The sequence below is a fragment of the Macrobrachium rosenbergii genome, chromosome 7 (assembly GCF_040412425.1).
Source record: "Macrobrachium rosenbergii isolate ZJJX-2024 chromosome 7, ASM4041242v1, whole genome shotgun sequence".
NCBI classification, from domain to species: domain Eukaryota; kingdom Metazoa; phylum Arthropoda; class Malacostraca; order Decapoda; family Palaemonidae; genus Macrobrachium; species Macrobrachium rosenbergii.
This window is the reverse complement of record NC_089747.1, coordinates 29,962,501-29,977,500: the sequence shown is the minus strand read 5'-3', so window position 1 is coordinate 29,977,500 and position 15,000 is coordinate 29,962,501. Positions and strand designations below refer to the sequence as shown.

Below are 15,000 nucleotides of genomic sequence, written 5' to 3'. Positions count from 1 at the left end.
CTCAACTGTTTCTCTGCTCCGTTTTCTTTTTCGTGTTTCCTGGATTTTTGTCTTCACTGGTATGTATATAGCAAATTGAAAACATCGCCTTTAAGTGTCACTCATTTTGGATTTAGTAAAATAGTATATGTATGCAATGTACCCATGATGTCAGAAATAACACTCGATATCTGAGAGGGTCGAACGGCAGTTCCCGACCATAGGGATGCTATTAACTGCCCCCAAACTCAGACCAAGGTACTTTTACTCTGCGTATTTATAAAGGTCCCCTGGTGAGAGACGATGGCTCGGGGATGGAAGATGCGAAGATTAATTAAACACGGAGCCCATTTCTTGTAGACTGTGCTGCACATAAAAAATACTGCTGCACAATGCATTTTATGCAGTAGGATTTAAGTGTGGTTTGTGTGAATTGCAATTGGGACGCCTAACATCCACTCTCAAATTTTGTCTTGCATACGTACTAGTGTCTGAGCGACTTTTTTGGCTGTTGAATCATAATAGGTGCCACATTTGTCGTCTCATGAAAGGCCGTGACCATACAACCAGGTCTCAGATCTTTGGCCGTGCCATAGGAGGCTGTGCTCCTTCCACAATAGAGAACCCTGTTTCCTTGTGTTCACCACTACTCATTATGCACAAAATTAAAACTTCTCTAGGGATATATGGTCTGATAAGTAAAACGTTAATCATTAATTCTTGTTTGCAAATCTTAGAAACTGCGTATCTGGTAATTCTTTTCGTATTTTGATTTAAATACTCCATTTTCGTTAATTGAAACTCCTTTGTTGCTCTTTCATTGGCCAGCTTAATTTAAGGACAGACCTACTCTTTTGGCTATTTTCTTATTGTACGCCATATATTTATCTTCTCCATCCATCTGCAAATGTAGTAGGACATTCTTTGCATTATACTTGATTATTCTATTGCTCTCAAATTTTAATTCTTAAACTCTCGACTCTCTTCTTCCCTCCATGTTTCAGGATTGGAGATGATATATGCTGAAGGATACTCTTTGCGTTTTGGAGTACGTCATCACTTTATTGGGCAAATTCTCAGATTTTGTGACGCCAATGCATGTTCAAATTATCAGTCAGTCATTTAACTTGACAGGGCAGGTAAGGGCCAGGGCACTTCATTTTCAGTAAAACCCTTGGCATTCCAACCCTACCTTAGACGTTGACTCCATTTTCGCGGAGGCCCACGGCACTACACCTCTAGGTACTTCGCTCCATTTTCAGAGTTTAATGGGGAAGTTACCGAGTCCATAAAAAAGCTAAAGCAAAAAGAATGACTTTATATCAGCGTCTCCGTTCAATTTCACCATAAAGGTAACAGTGAAAAGTCTCTCTTCTACAAAGAACCGGTTTCAAAGATTGAAAACTTTGGTAATAAAAATTGTTTCGTTTTTTAGATGAATTTGTTGTAAACAAAAAAAAAATGCTTCATTGTTTTTTTTTTTTTTATGAAATCCCAGACAACCTTAAAGAAAGCAAAGAAAATGAAATAACTCACCAGATAGGCAGCTCTGTACTGGTTCGTGTCAAGTGCGAGAATAGTGCTTGACGTAGAAGAGCCGGGTGCTTTTATATAGCGTCCTAGTTTTTTGGAGGGCCATATAATCGTTATCTCGTCGATTAGCCAGTGGGTGAACAAGCGAGATAAAGAGACGTGTGCATGTTGGTGATGGGGAACAAGAGATTTCTTAATTCCCTTTTTATCTCCCCATGCTATCTAACTCATACACTTGAGATTTCCAGTTTCAGCGCTCTGTCCTGAAGCCATTCTGTCTATCACTGCTCAACTCACCCGTCAGTTTCTCGTGACTTGGTCAAAGTCCCTTACTAATATAATTTTAGATAATAGTGGTTATATCTCATACAACCTGTTTCCCAACTTTAACAGTGTATAAATACCTGAAAGTTACAGGGTCGTGGTGGATTCGCAGCTAGGGTGGCATAAGGCAAGGGGAAAAATATTTTATCACAAAATACCTTTTGAGGAGAGGAAGGTTCGAATTATACCATTGGAAAAATAAAAATGAATACAGGCATAATATATATAATATATATATATATATATATATATATATATATATATATATATATATATATATATATATATATATATATATGCCTGTGTTAATTTTTATTTTTCCAATGGTTTTTTATCGTCACTTGTGCAAAGGATTCTATTGCGTACAAGCTTGCTAAGCAGATTTTTTTTTTTTTTTTTTTGCTCTGAAAGAATGCTAGGTCATGTTCTTCTCGTTTAAAGTTTACATTACTGCTCATATACTAAGTTCGTCAATTCGAAGGATCCATGAAATTTGGAACACGACAAGATCATTGTGGGTGAACCCAAGTTCAAGTGCGCTACCCTTGATGTTGCATCGATACCAACATGCAAGCAAAATACGGCATTTGACCCATCGTAGGCTGAAAGGGTCCTTGTGAGCGCCTGAATGTTTCTAAAGTTAGGCTATTTTTATATTTGTGTTTAATTCTGTAGACCTCTTTTTCCTGATTTTTATTTTTGTTGGTTTATGCATCCTCATAAAAGATTTGAGCTAAGAATTTCCAGTCGCATGGGTGTAGCAGTTCAAAAGTTGTGGCTCTGGTCTAAGTGAACCCCACTGATACTCCCGAATGCTAAGGAAGAATAAACTTTAAATATCTCCATCATCCGAAATCTCTTGGGATCGGCAAAGGGCATCATCTAATGATATGCAGTTTTGTCCCAAGTGTAAGCAAGGCAACCAACACCGATCCAAATGCGATGAATGTCTTGTTTATAGCATTGTTGTCAGTGTGACACAGTCAAAATCATGGTAGATTTGTCCAGAGTTTGATTGTCCGTTTGCAAGTCATCAGAAAGTGCAACTTTCCAACATATCCTATCAACAATGCTTCTCTCTCTCGTATCACTCTCTCTCTCACTTTCAAGTTCTTTCAGAAAATAAAGGTCACGTATGCCCTTTAAAATGGAAATCATGCTGAAACTCTTTGATTAGGAGTTATAAGATATATATTTTCACTCTTGAAATTATCAAAGTAGAATAATATACATATATATATATATATATATATATATATATATATATATATATATATATAATTCTACTTTGATAATTTCAAGATTGAAAAAATATAACTCCAAATCAAAGATTTTCAGTAAGATTTCCATTTTAAAGGGCATACGTGACCTTTATTTTCTGAAAGAACTTGAAAGTGAGAGAGAGATTGATACGAGAGAGAGAAGCATTGTTGATAGGATATGTTGGAAAGTTGCACTTTCTGATGACTTGCAAACGGACAATCAAACTCTGGACAAATCTACCAAGATTTTGACTTTGTGTCATACTGACAACAATGCTATAAACAAGACATTCATCGCATTTGGATCGGGGTTGGTTGCCTTGTTTACACTTGGGACAAAACTGCATATCATCAGATGATGTCCTTTGTCGATCCCAAGTCGAAACCAGTCAGGACCTACACCCCGTCTGTTATTTTTCACTGTGATATATATATATATTATATATATATTATATATATATATATATATATATATATATATATATATATATTTATATTTATATATATATATATATATATATATATATATATATATATATATATATATATATATATATATGATTATAATCACTTTGTACGTGATTCACTTATCACACATTACCACAGGTGAAAAATAGGGGACAGAGTATTGACTAATTTCGACTTTTCTTCAAGCCATTGACAAAGGACTGATGCAGAGTATTAGAAGTCACAAATATATACAATACAGGAACAGTACTGACGAACATACTCAACCGTTAGAGACTACATATCCACCCACGGGGCCGGTGTCCAGGTAGGGTGGCCTTCAAAACTCATTTGGCTAAAAATCACAATATACTCTCAGATGACAATACTGATAAACCTACCGACCACAGGCGACATCAGATCCACACCTGACTGGTGTCAGGGAGGCAGAGTTTGGAAAATTCATTAGCACTGCTGCCCCCGTACTGTGTTTACAAATATGATAATCTTATTTCCATACATCTCTACTGCCTACCTCAAAATTTAAACAATTTACAAATTTCTTTTGATATTGAAAGATCAAGTTCATACATCCCTTGTCTGATATTCATATTATGGCTGTAACTTTCTTTTATAAAGCTAGATTCAATGATATTCTTTTCTAGTGGGTTATTAGAATTCAATCCTTTTTACCCCTTCCCAGATGATAGCATGATTGCTCTCACTAACATGTACAAAAATACTACTGTTTCCTGTGCATATATCACATATTTTTTATGCTGTTCTATTCTCTTTTCCAGTGCTTTACCCGTTTGGCCAATATAAAAGTTGTCACAAGATTTACATGGAATGTGTGAGGTATGCACAAGGGAATAGTGGTATTTTTGTACATGTTAGTGAGAAACCTTCATGATATCAACTGGGAAGGGGCAAAAACGATTGTATAATCTAATAAAGCACTGGAAAGGAATATCATTGAATCTAGCTCCATAAAAGAAAGTTAAAGCCATAATATGAATATCAGACAAGGGATGTATAAACTTGATCCTTTAATATCAAAAGAAATTTGTAAATTGTTTAAATTTTAAGGTAGGCAGTAGAGATGTATGAAAATAAGATTTTCATTTTTGTAAACACGGTACAGGGGCAGCACTGCTAATGAGTTTTCCAAACTCCGCCTCCCTGACACCTGTCAGGTGTGGATCTGATGTCGCCTATGGTCGGTATGTTTATCAATATTGTCCCCTGAGAGTATATTGTGATTTTTAGCCAAGTGAGTTTTGAAGGCCACTCCTACCTTGAAACCAGCCTGTGGGTGGATATGTAGTCTCTACCAGTTGTGTATGTTCGTCAGTAATGTTCCTGTAGTATATACTGTATATTTGTGACTTCTAATACTCTGTATCAGTCCTTCGTCATTGGTTTGGAAATAAAGTCGAAAAACCAGTCAGGACCTACCACCCATCTCTTATTTTTCACATGTGGTAATGTGTGATACATACATACATACATACATATATATATATATATATATATATATATATATATATATATATATATATATATATATATATATATATATATATGTAGTCACCAAATGTTTTGACGTTCCTTTCTTTCTTTTCTTTTATAGTTGCTTTATCGTTTCTAGCTTTGTTTGTTATTAGTTGTAGAGTCCCAGGAGGCTTAGGAAGACTTAGTGCAGCTTTTCTTACTTCATTAACACACTAGTAAAATATACAGTATTTATACAAATTAAGTGAATCAGTATGAGCCTTTCTTCCTTCTCAACCACAACTGGTGAGGTTCATGACCTCACTCCTCTGCTTCTCTGTCTTGTATCTGCTATCTATCTGCTTCTTTCTATTTGCCTCTCTCTCCCTTCAAACTTGCTTTTTGAAGGTTTTTGAGAAAATGCCCATCCCATCAATAGGCGGGCAAATGTCCTGAGTAGTTGAGCTATCTAACGACGTCCCTTTTTGGGTGTGATTAAATGACTTAATCCCCTCCTTCGTAGGTGGGACTAATGACATCACCAGAAGTCTTTAGGTTCTGTGAAAGTTGAAAGGTCAGCTCACAGGTAGGACGGCTAGGCACTTTTGTTATTGATTGTGGTTAGATTTACTGGCACCCGTGTTTTGGCTACATAATCATAACACTTCCTGATTGTTATTCTCTCTCTCTCTCTCTCTCTCTCTCTCTCTCTCTCTCTCTCTCTCTCTCTCTCTTTGTCTATCACTGGTTCTCTGTCATTTCTTTTTCTCTCTTTTATATTTACGCTATTCCTAACTAATATTCTCCCAGCTATCATTACATCACTTGGTCACCTACCAAACATTGTCTTCAATGTTTGATTAAACATAGTTAAATGGATACAACAGTAATAATTAAATTGGCAATAAAATGCAGCAATGGACATAATAAAAATTGTTTCTCCAATTGTAGAGGAAAAGACATAAGTTCATTAAAACATTCTTAAAAAATAATCATATTAAAATATGAAACACATCAAATTATAAGTATGTTAATATATTAATTCATAAGTATATTAAGTGAAAATATGAACAATAAACATATGAACAACAAACATAAGTTATTATCATGTAAGAAATAATGTTAACATCAACTGTCAATTATTGTTATTATTGAGTTCTGTCAATATCCCTTGTCTTCTTCTTCTCCGTTTTTAACGTGCATTTTTTCCCATTATTATATGGGGTAAGCACGATGCCTTCTTTGAAGGACTTGGATTTATGGTGGGTAGGCCGTAGCCTCGATTGGCTGCCCTGCCTGACATTGCTTAGACCCTGGTAGCGAATGTGTACATGTTACCAAATCCCCCAGCTCCCTTTCTCCCAGCAGCGAGGAGAACTGGGCGAGTAGGTTGACAGTTCGAGACGTGTGAGGTGTCTGTTATGTTTTAGAAGGTGTTGGAGTGGCTTTGTTTATGTGTGTATTAGTCTGTAACACCCATTTGCTTTCGGCAAACCTATCCGTTGATTACATACGTAATCCCGGGGTGTCTACACGGATAGCAGTGTCCACCTCTCTGACCGGTCGGCTGCGGGGATTGAACCCTCGCCATAGACTTCTATGAAGTCTGAGGTTGCTGCTTCTACCAACCGAGCCATCGAGACTCCCTGTCAATATCCCTTGTATTTTTCTGATAATAAGATTTCTCACTACCAGGATAAACAAAATAACACTTATTATTATTACCACTAGATTTACTAATGATAAAATGGGGGAGACAGTTTCTTTATAGTAGAAGTATTCATCAACATAGTTCAAATTTTCAAGCTTCCTTAATTCTAACTGAGACAGCTTAAATTCATCTATTTTATATGAGTAATTCTTATATGGCACATGTTTGTTGAATTTATATGTTGTGAAATGGTGGTGTTCATAATATAATTGGTTTGCTATAACTAACTGACATCATGATGTAAAAGCTTTAACATTTTTAAACTTTATTTCTGTACTAATGTTGTGACATTTAATTTTAGCTGCAACAGTATTTAGTGAAAATACAAAGATTTCTTGATCGTTATTAGTGCTTCAAAAGTTTGTGGTACATACTTCTTTTTCTTGGTTATGGTTTAACACAATTTCTTGAATTCAGGAATAAGCATTAGTATTCTTATACAGGTTATCAAAATTACATATATATTCCTGTTCTTGTAACAGAATACACTCATTAAATTGTTTATCAGTGAAGAATGACAATAGTAGAGCGTGTTCTTCTAATGCAAAATGCCTGACTGTTCCTTTTGAATGATTACCTACTATCATAGGAAATGGGTACACAGTGATTAATGTATTTGTGATCCTAGTATTGAAAAGGTACAACTAAAATAATTTTATCATAAAGTACTTTGGCACTTATTAAATTGTAGTACATGAATACATCTTCCACAAGTGGCTGAAAGTGTTTTTCCATGATGCAAAGCTTAATAATGTCTTCGAATTCTTTAGGAGTGATTATTGTTGGGCTCAAAATACCTTTATAAGCAAGCAAAATGGCATTTAATGTGTTTTTATGTTCCTGTAATATCACTTTAATTTCTAGAGCAAAAGTATTTAAAAACTGTATGTTTTCCAACTTATTCAGTTCTTTTGTTACATTCTGATTGACCTGATTTATAAAATTTTTCAGTTTTTCTATTTGTCCTGCGTTTTGAATGTGTGAGGTAATCACTTTATTTATCACTGTGGCTCTTGCTGCTGCCCAAGTAACAATGGGGAATTATATGGAGATTTAAAAGGGATTACTACTCCATCTCTTTTCATTTCCCCTATCAAATTGTCAACTATGGGTCTCTGGCTTGTTGGTAATCTGTAATTAGGAATAAAAAATGGCTTGGCTCCATCATCTAACAAAGTTCTGTGTTGTAGAACATTTGTTCTTCCTAGTTTATATCCTTCTACAGCTATTACATTTCTGTATTTCTCTAACACCTGAATTAACTTGTGTCTGTTTTCTGGAAAATCTGCTTTATTTACTTCTTGATTTATTTGAGAGTTTTGGCCATTTATAGACAAAAATGCTTTTTCTTCTACTGTTAGTAAAGGATTGTGAATAGGGATCCCTATGCAAAAGACAATGCCTGCGTATAGTGTTAGTCTGTTATCTGAATAGTTTTGGACATAAACTTCGCAGTTATCACCATTCATTTGGACTAGTGAATTATCCATTCTGACAAAATCTGGCAATTCTTCGTTCAATAATAGAACATCCTTATCCCTTACATCCTCTTTTGATCTCAAATATGTTTTTGTTAAACATTTTGGATACGAAGTTACTGGTCTGTTGAGTATAAATTGTACTTTATTATCATCAGCTGTGCTAACACAACATATTTCTTCTTCTATGTCTGAAAAATAGCAAAATTATGCATTTCCAGTGGTTTCTTTTGTTACTTTATTATACTATTTATATCTGATTTATTTATTTTATCTAAGAGCAATACTTCATTTAATATTTCCCTTCACTTTCACAGCTCATTACTACATTGCTATAGTTATAGGTATAGGCGCCTTGATTTTCGTTAGATTCAGTGTTTTGGTCATCACAATTATTTATATCTGCGTATATATCATTTGTATATGCACATCTCAACAATTCTGTATTCTGTAACTGTGGGAATTCGTCTTTTTTATCTGTTTCTATTTTATCTTGCTTGTCCTGGTTACTTACCTGCTTTTCCTGTATGTCTGTCTCGCTTGTCGAAACTGTCTCAGACAGGTTGATCAGATTTGGGTGAAACTTTTCTTCGTCAAGCTTAAAACATAAGCTCTTCTGATTATCCTGTTTCAGGCTAATATTTCCTTCACTACTGTCTAACATTATTCCACACCTCCTCATTAAATTAAATGAGAACAATACTTGTGTGGGAAAAAATCTGTCTTCTAAAACTAGAAAACTTTCAATAAATTTATGTGACAAAATATTTATTTCTAAGTTCACATTCCCCAGACTTTTAATCTGTTTCCCTGCTGTTCCTCTTATCACTCTACTTTGACCCTGAATCTGAGTTTCTGCAATGCCTAAATATCTGGTTAAAGTGATTTTATCAATTATGTTTACAGTACTACCTGAATCAATGAGTACAGTACATGTCTTTCCATTTATTGGAGTCTTTACAATAGGCGGATCCTTTCTGTTTATCTCTTCCTCTTTCATAGAAAATATTACTTCTTTGTTATGTAAATAGGAAAATGCGGATGAACCTTCATTTTCCATGTAACTGTTTCTCCTTTTTCTCTTTCATCACCTTGAAGGGATTTACTTTCTTTTCTCTGTAAAGGGGCTAATCGTCGCTGACTGGATGATTTATGTATATTTGAGCGACTGTTACTTATCTCTGTAACCTCTCTATTGGCTTCCTTATTATTGAACCAACAGTTTTTAGTTAAATGTCAATCTTTTTGCAAACTGTGCAGATTCTAGGCTTTCTGCATTCATTAGTGGAATGATTGGTATACCCACAGTTTTCACATGTTATTTTTTATCTAGCTTCTTGGGCTGAATTTTTCTCTGGTTTTAAATTGTTTATGTTTGAATATTGACCATTATGATATCTTACAGGTGGACCGAGGAAGGAAGGGTCCATTCCTCGATTGATTCTGTCTTCCTTTCTGGTTTGGATTCCATTTTTTCCTAGTATTTTGTGCATATTTCCTTTGAAAGGAATTATCATTATACAGTACTTGTTATTTCTTTTATATTAATCATGGGTATTTCTGCCTTTCCTTTCATTTTGTGTTTCTGTTACCCCTACAAATTCCTTAGAAAAATCTATCTCTTTCTTCTGGATTTCTTGCCTCATTGATATTAAAGCTGTAAGGCAATCACTTTTAGGATCAATTTTAACTTTCTTGAAAGCTTTCTTTTCTTATTATCCGAGTGCGTTATACATCGTTCCAAATGACAAGTAATTCAAAACATATCTTAAACTAACTAAATAATTTTCTTCATCGCCACATATCTTAAACTAACTAAATAATTTTCTTCATCGCCAAAATCATTCTTATTTCCTAAGGTGATGGTTGTTTTCCTTAAGTCTACTATCACTTTGTGTGTTGATTCTTCAACATCTGTGTGAAGATTTGCTATGGATTCTCCATCATAAAGCTGGGTAAGGAATTTATTAATATTATATAATGCATCACTTTGACTTACTGGCTCCCTGATTGATAAACAAATGCACGTAAATTCAGTGTATGTGGTTATTTTGCGGAATCTAACTGAATTCAAAGTTCTATGTGCATCACCGCTTTCTGAACTAACGAGAAGCAAGGCTTCATTAATTTTAGTTCTTTCATTTGTTATTCGCCCTGTAGATATGTGACTATCTGCATCAGCTAGCCACTGGTTCACAGAATATGATTCTAGCCTATTTTTGTCAGGATTTGAACTTTCAACTGTTCCACATAATCATGTGGCTTGCATAATGATCGCTGCTTGCACCATTGTTCTAAATTGAAAGTTGTTGGTATTATCAGTATTATTATTATTGCTATTTGTGTTATTAGTGTTAGTACTTTCTTGAGTTAATGGTATTCATGAACTTGGCACTGGAACTCGACTATGTCTAATTGTTGTTGGTCTTAAATTGTAATGTCTATTTCTAATAGCAAAATGAATCCTGCATGTTACAACAATATTCTAAAAATCATAAAAAAATTTATACACAAATACATAACAGTATTACAAAAATACTTCATCAAAAGAATGTCATGTTATTAAAGATTCCTATCTATCAAACATTAAAAATTTTTGAGAGAGAATTATAAAAGTTTTATACTTTCTGAGAGAGAGAACATAAAAAAAAAATTTCATACACTCATAGAGAGAGAGAATAAAATAACTTTCCAATCACGACTTACTTATTTTTGTTGTCGCTTTGTCTAACTGTTGCTTGTTACCACTGTTTCTTTGGAACTTTTTCACCTTTTCTTTCGCGACCAACACTGTAGCTCGCTGTAGGCGCGTCGTATCCTGAGTGTCTTGACTAAAACTGTCCTTTTCTTGCTTTGCCGACCATCAGGGATTCGTCTTCTTCTTAGATTTCACCAGTAATGTTGATTTTTAATGGGAATGTTTGTCATACATGTGAAATGCACTCATCCATTTTAACAGATTGTGTATAGAATCTGTTTGGGTGTGTTTCGATAGTCACCAACACACAGGCTACGGTGTTTTGCTGTTTCACGTTGACTGGTATGCTTGCGTTGTTCTCGTTGCTCAATAATGTTTCTTAGTTGTGGGTTTTCTAAGCGGTAATGTTTTCGCTGATGTTATGATTCACTTCGTTGCCTGTTATTTCCTTCGTTTTGTTTCGGCTGTTGACGTTTGCAGCAGGAATGTTTTTCGTCGTCTGTTTTTAAATTCTTGAGTGTGTATTTGTTCTGCTTGTTGATTCATTATGGAATTCTTGTATGTGTACACTGTGCTTTTTTTTTTACGTCTTCCTCGGATCCAATACCACTGTCACCATTTGTAATGTTTGTTACCACCAAACGTTATGATGTTCCTTTCTTTCTTCTCTTTTATAGTTGCTTTATCGTTTATAGCTTTGTTTGTTATTAGTTGTAGAGTCCAAGGAGGCTTAGGAAGACACAGTGCAGCTTTTCTTACTTCATTAACACACTAGTAAAATATACAGTATTTATACAAATTAGGTGAATCAAAGTATGAGCCTTTCTTTCATCTCAACCCACAACTGGTGAGGCTCACAACCTCACTCCTTTGCTTCTCTATCATCTATCTGCTATCTATCTGCTTCTTTCTATCTGCCTCTCTCTCCCTTCAAACTTGCTTTTTGAAGGTTTTTGAAAGGAAAATGCCCATCCCATCAGTAGGCGGGCAATAGCTTCTGTCCCGCCTTGTGAACGTCCTAAGTGGTTGGAGCTTATCTAACAATGTCCTTTTGGGTGTGATTAAATGACTTAATCCCTCCATCGTAGATGGGACTAATGACATCACTGGAAGTCTGTAGGTTCTGGTATAAGTTGAAAGGTCAGCTCACAGGTAGGACAGTTAGGCATTTTTGTTATTGATTGTGGTTAGATTACTGGCACTTGTGTTTTTGCTACATAATCATAACACTTCCTGATCATTATTCTCTCTCTCTCTCTCTCTCTGGTTCTCTCTCAATTCTTTTTCTCTTTTATTTTTATGCTGTTCCTAGTTAATATTCTCCACTTTTTCATTTTACATATATATATATATATATATATATATATATATATATATATATATATATATACATATAATATATATATATATATATATATATATATATATATATATATATATATATATATATATATATATATATTAGAGAGAGAGAGAGAGAGAGAGAGAGAGAGAGAGAGAGAGAAGAGAGAGAGAACAATCTTTCGATTACCCAGATTAATAGAACCAAGGCCCTGATAGATAAGATAAAAATTTGGATAAAGTTAAACAAAACTCCACGGGAGTAAGACGGCAACTCCATAGTCTCCCCTACCTTGTCAGTACCACATAATTGTAAATGCTCAGTATGCTCATATGCAACAACCATCACACTTTAAACTGAAAACTTAAAGCAAAATCGTTTATCTAACTTATTTTTCCTTGTTCTAACAAAATATTCTATATAAATACACTTTGAAAAAGAGCAAACACCTTTTTCTCGCACATGACATGCAATATAGTAGGTTGCACTACTAGATAAAAGTGAGTATTTCCTTTTTTGTATTTTGCTTAGACATAAACACTGTAATAACAGACTTAAACAACTTTTCCTCTCTCACTTGTGCCTGGTGCCGAAAGTGCATACATTCAACAGAATTTTTAAAACTTGCGAGGAGGTTTACAAGTTCTCCTCCTCCTCCCCTTCCTCCAAAACCACTGTATTGTCAAAGTCCTGTACGTCTTTGATGTCTAGAGGGTTCTTGTCTTCAACAAAGAGAATTTCTGTCAGATGTTTCCTCCTTGGAAGCATCCAAAGCTTTGCTAGGAGTCTTCTCGTTAGACACCCCATATCGAATTTTGAATCGAAACAGCCAACATTGGAACGCCTTCAAGTCTGCAACCCCATGGATGCTTGCAAACTTCATAGTTGCAACCTTCAATTCAGCACCACCAACATGCTTGCTAGCTGCCATTTGCTGACGAAGCCAGATCAAGGTCAACTGTTCAGTGCCCTCATGTCAGCCTTTTACCATGAGCTTGCAGGTCAGACTCTTGGACGTTTTCTTCCAAAAGTTCATCATATACTTCTTCAGCTTGTCCTGGGAAGTCTTGACATCATGCAAGGCTGACCTTGAAGTATCATAGTCATTCATGTACGCGCCATAGACCATCCTGCATCGCTTCTCTTATACAACCTGTGCATTGATACTTTACAGTCAACAGTTTCCTCACCCTCTTGGGGTGAGGTGGGGCCATACAAATAATACACAGCAACACACATACTAACAGCACCTGCCATGTTTGCAGGCACTGCAATGAAAGCCACATATTTGGTGTAATGCATTGCGTATCCCAAACGTCACAAACTATTAAAACAAATAACTAATTACCCATGACTGTAGAGTGACGAAAAATGCTCTTTGTAACCAAGTGCATCAATACTCTCCAGGTGTAGCCAATTAGAGAAAGCTATGTTTGTGACGCATATGCCTATTGGCCATAATAAAGCCAAAAAATCACAATGACATGTAATGATGCATACTTTTCTGCTAATAGTGGGAACGTTTACAAAAATTGCAAGTGCCTATCCACCCACTCACCTTTTGCTATAGGTTACTAAACTAATGACATTTGTATCAGCCTGTGGAAAAGCTATAAACACCACATTTCATGACGTGTTAGGTGACTTTGTGCTTTATGCCCATAACAATTGTGAAAGCTCGCTCTCTGTTCCTCATTATTTCTCCCTCTTTCTCTTTATTTTTATTGGTTTTTTATAATTTTTTTATTGTTATTTTATGGAGTGACAGTTACTGTATGACACAACACCAAGAAATAGAATATGAGAAATGATAGTTGAGAAAGGGAAGGTTGGTTTGTGTATACTGCTAGTGTGTTTGTGCATGTGTGTGTTCGTATGTGTGTTATAGACTGTATGTATGTAGGTGTGCTTCTTAGCATCGTGTCAGTTGTTTTTTTTTTTCTCTCTCTCTCTCTCTCTCTCTCTCTCTCTCTCTCTCTGTTGTGCATGACTATTTCAGTACAGTAGTGTAATATCCATCAATAAGATGAGGAAAAAGCATAAACATAAAAAAATTAAAACAAAAAAGATTCTAATGAAGTCAGATGCCTGCCTAACCTCACTACCTATCCCACACTGCATTCTCTCTCTCCTACCTATCCCACACTGCATTCTCTCTCTCCTTCCAGCCGGGGTGGATACCCACCTTCACAAATAACCCCTTTGCTGGGTAAATCTTCCTATAAACAGCCTTACTGTTGCTTCCCTCCTATGGTGCCCAGCCCTCCAACGGCCCCCCCCCCCCTTTCACCTTGGAAACTTTCCCCAGCCTTCCACACCTCAAAACCTTTTCTCAGTCTGTTTATGAGTGTGAGCAGTGTTACATTATTTTTATGAACGTTATTTTAAAAATTAATATTAACCTTCTGTATTATTATGGTTACTGATTTCTCATTTTCCCTTATCATGGAAATTGTGTGTGTGCGTCTGTGTACAGCGCCCTGTGTTTACACCTTTAGTACATGGCATTTCTCAGTGAAGACTAGGAACACTGCTTAAAAGTAATTAATAATTTTCTGTTTTATTGGAATTAATGATTTTTCATTTTGCCTCGTAATATCATGGAAGCTTTACATGTATGCGTGTGTGTTCACATTTGCATATGGCATTTCTTCCATGCTGACATCACCGTTCAGCTCTTTTTATTTTTGTTTTAGTTGACTCTAAAATGATTCTCACACATATAACAGCAC

General features: G+C 35.4%; 2 protein-coding genes across 2 annotated transcripts in view; one reads left to right on the top strand and one right to left on the bottom strand.

The window, feature by feature from the left end:
* Positions 1-1,629, bottom strand: part of LOC136840260 (mucin-13-like) — a 15,559-nt gene extending 13,930 nt beyond the window's left edge. The window contains exon 1 of the mRNA XM_067106893.1: positions 1,516-1,629. The gene's annotated coding sequence lies outside the window, so the exon portion shown is untranslated. The remainder of the gene's footprint in view (positions 1-1,515) is intronic.
* The window catches only part of LOC136840264 (uncharacterized), a 270,094-nt gene that overhangs the window by 82,871 nt on the left and 172,223 nt on the right, over positions 1-15,000 (top strand). The gene's annotated exons all lie outside the window — the stretch shown is intronic.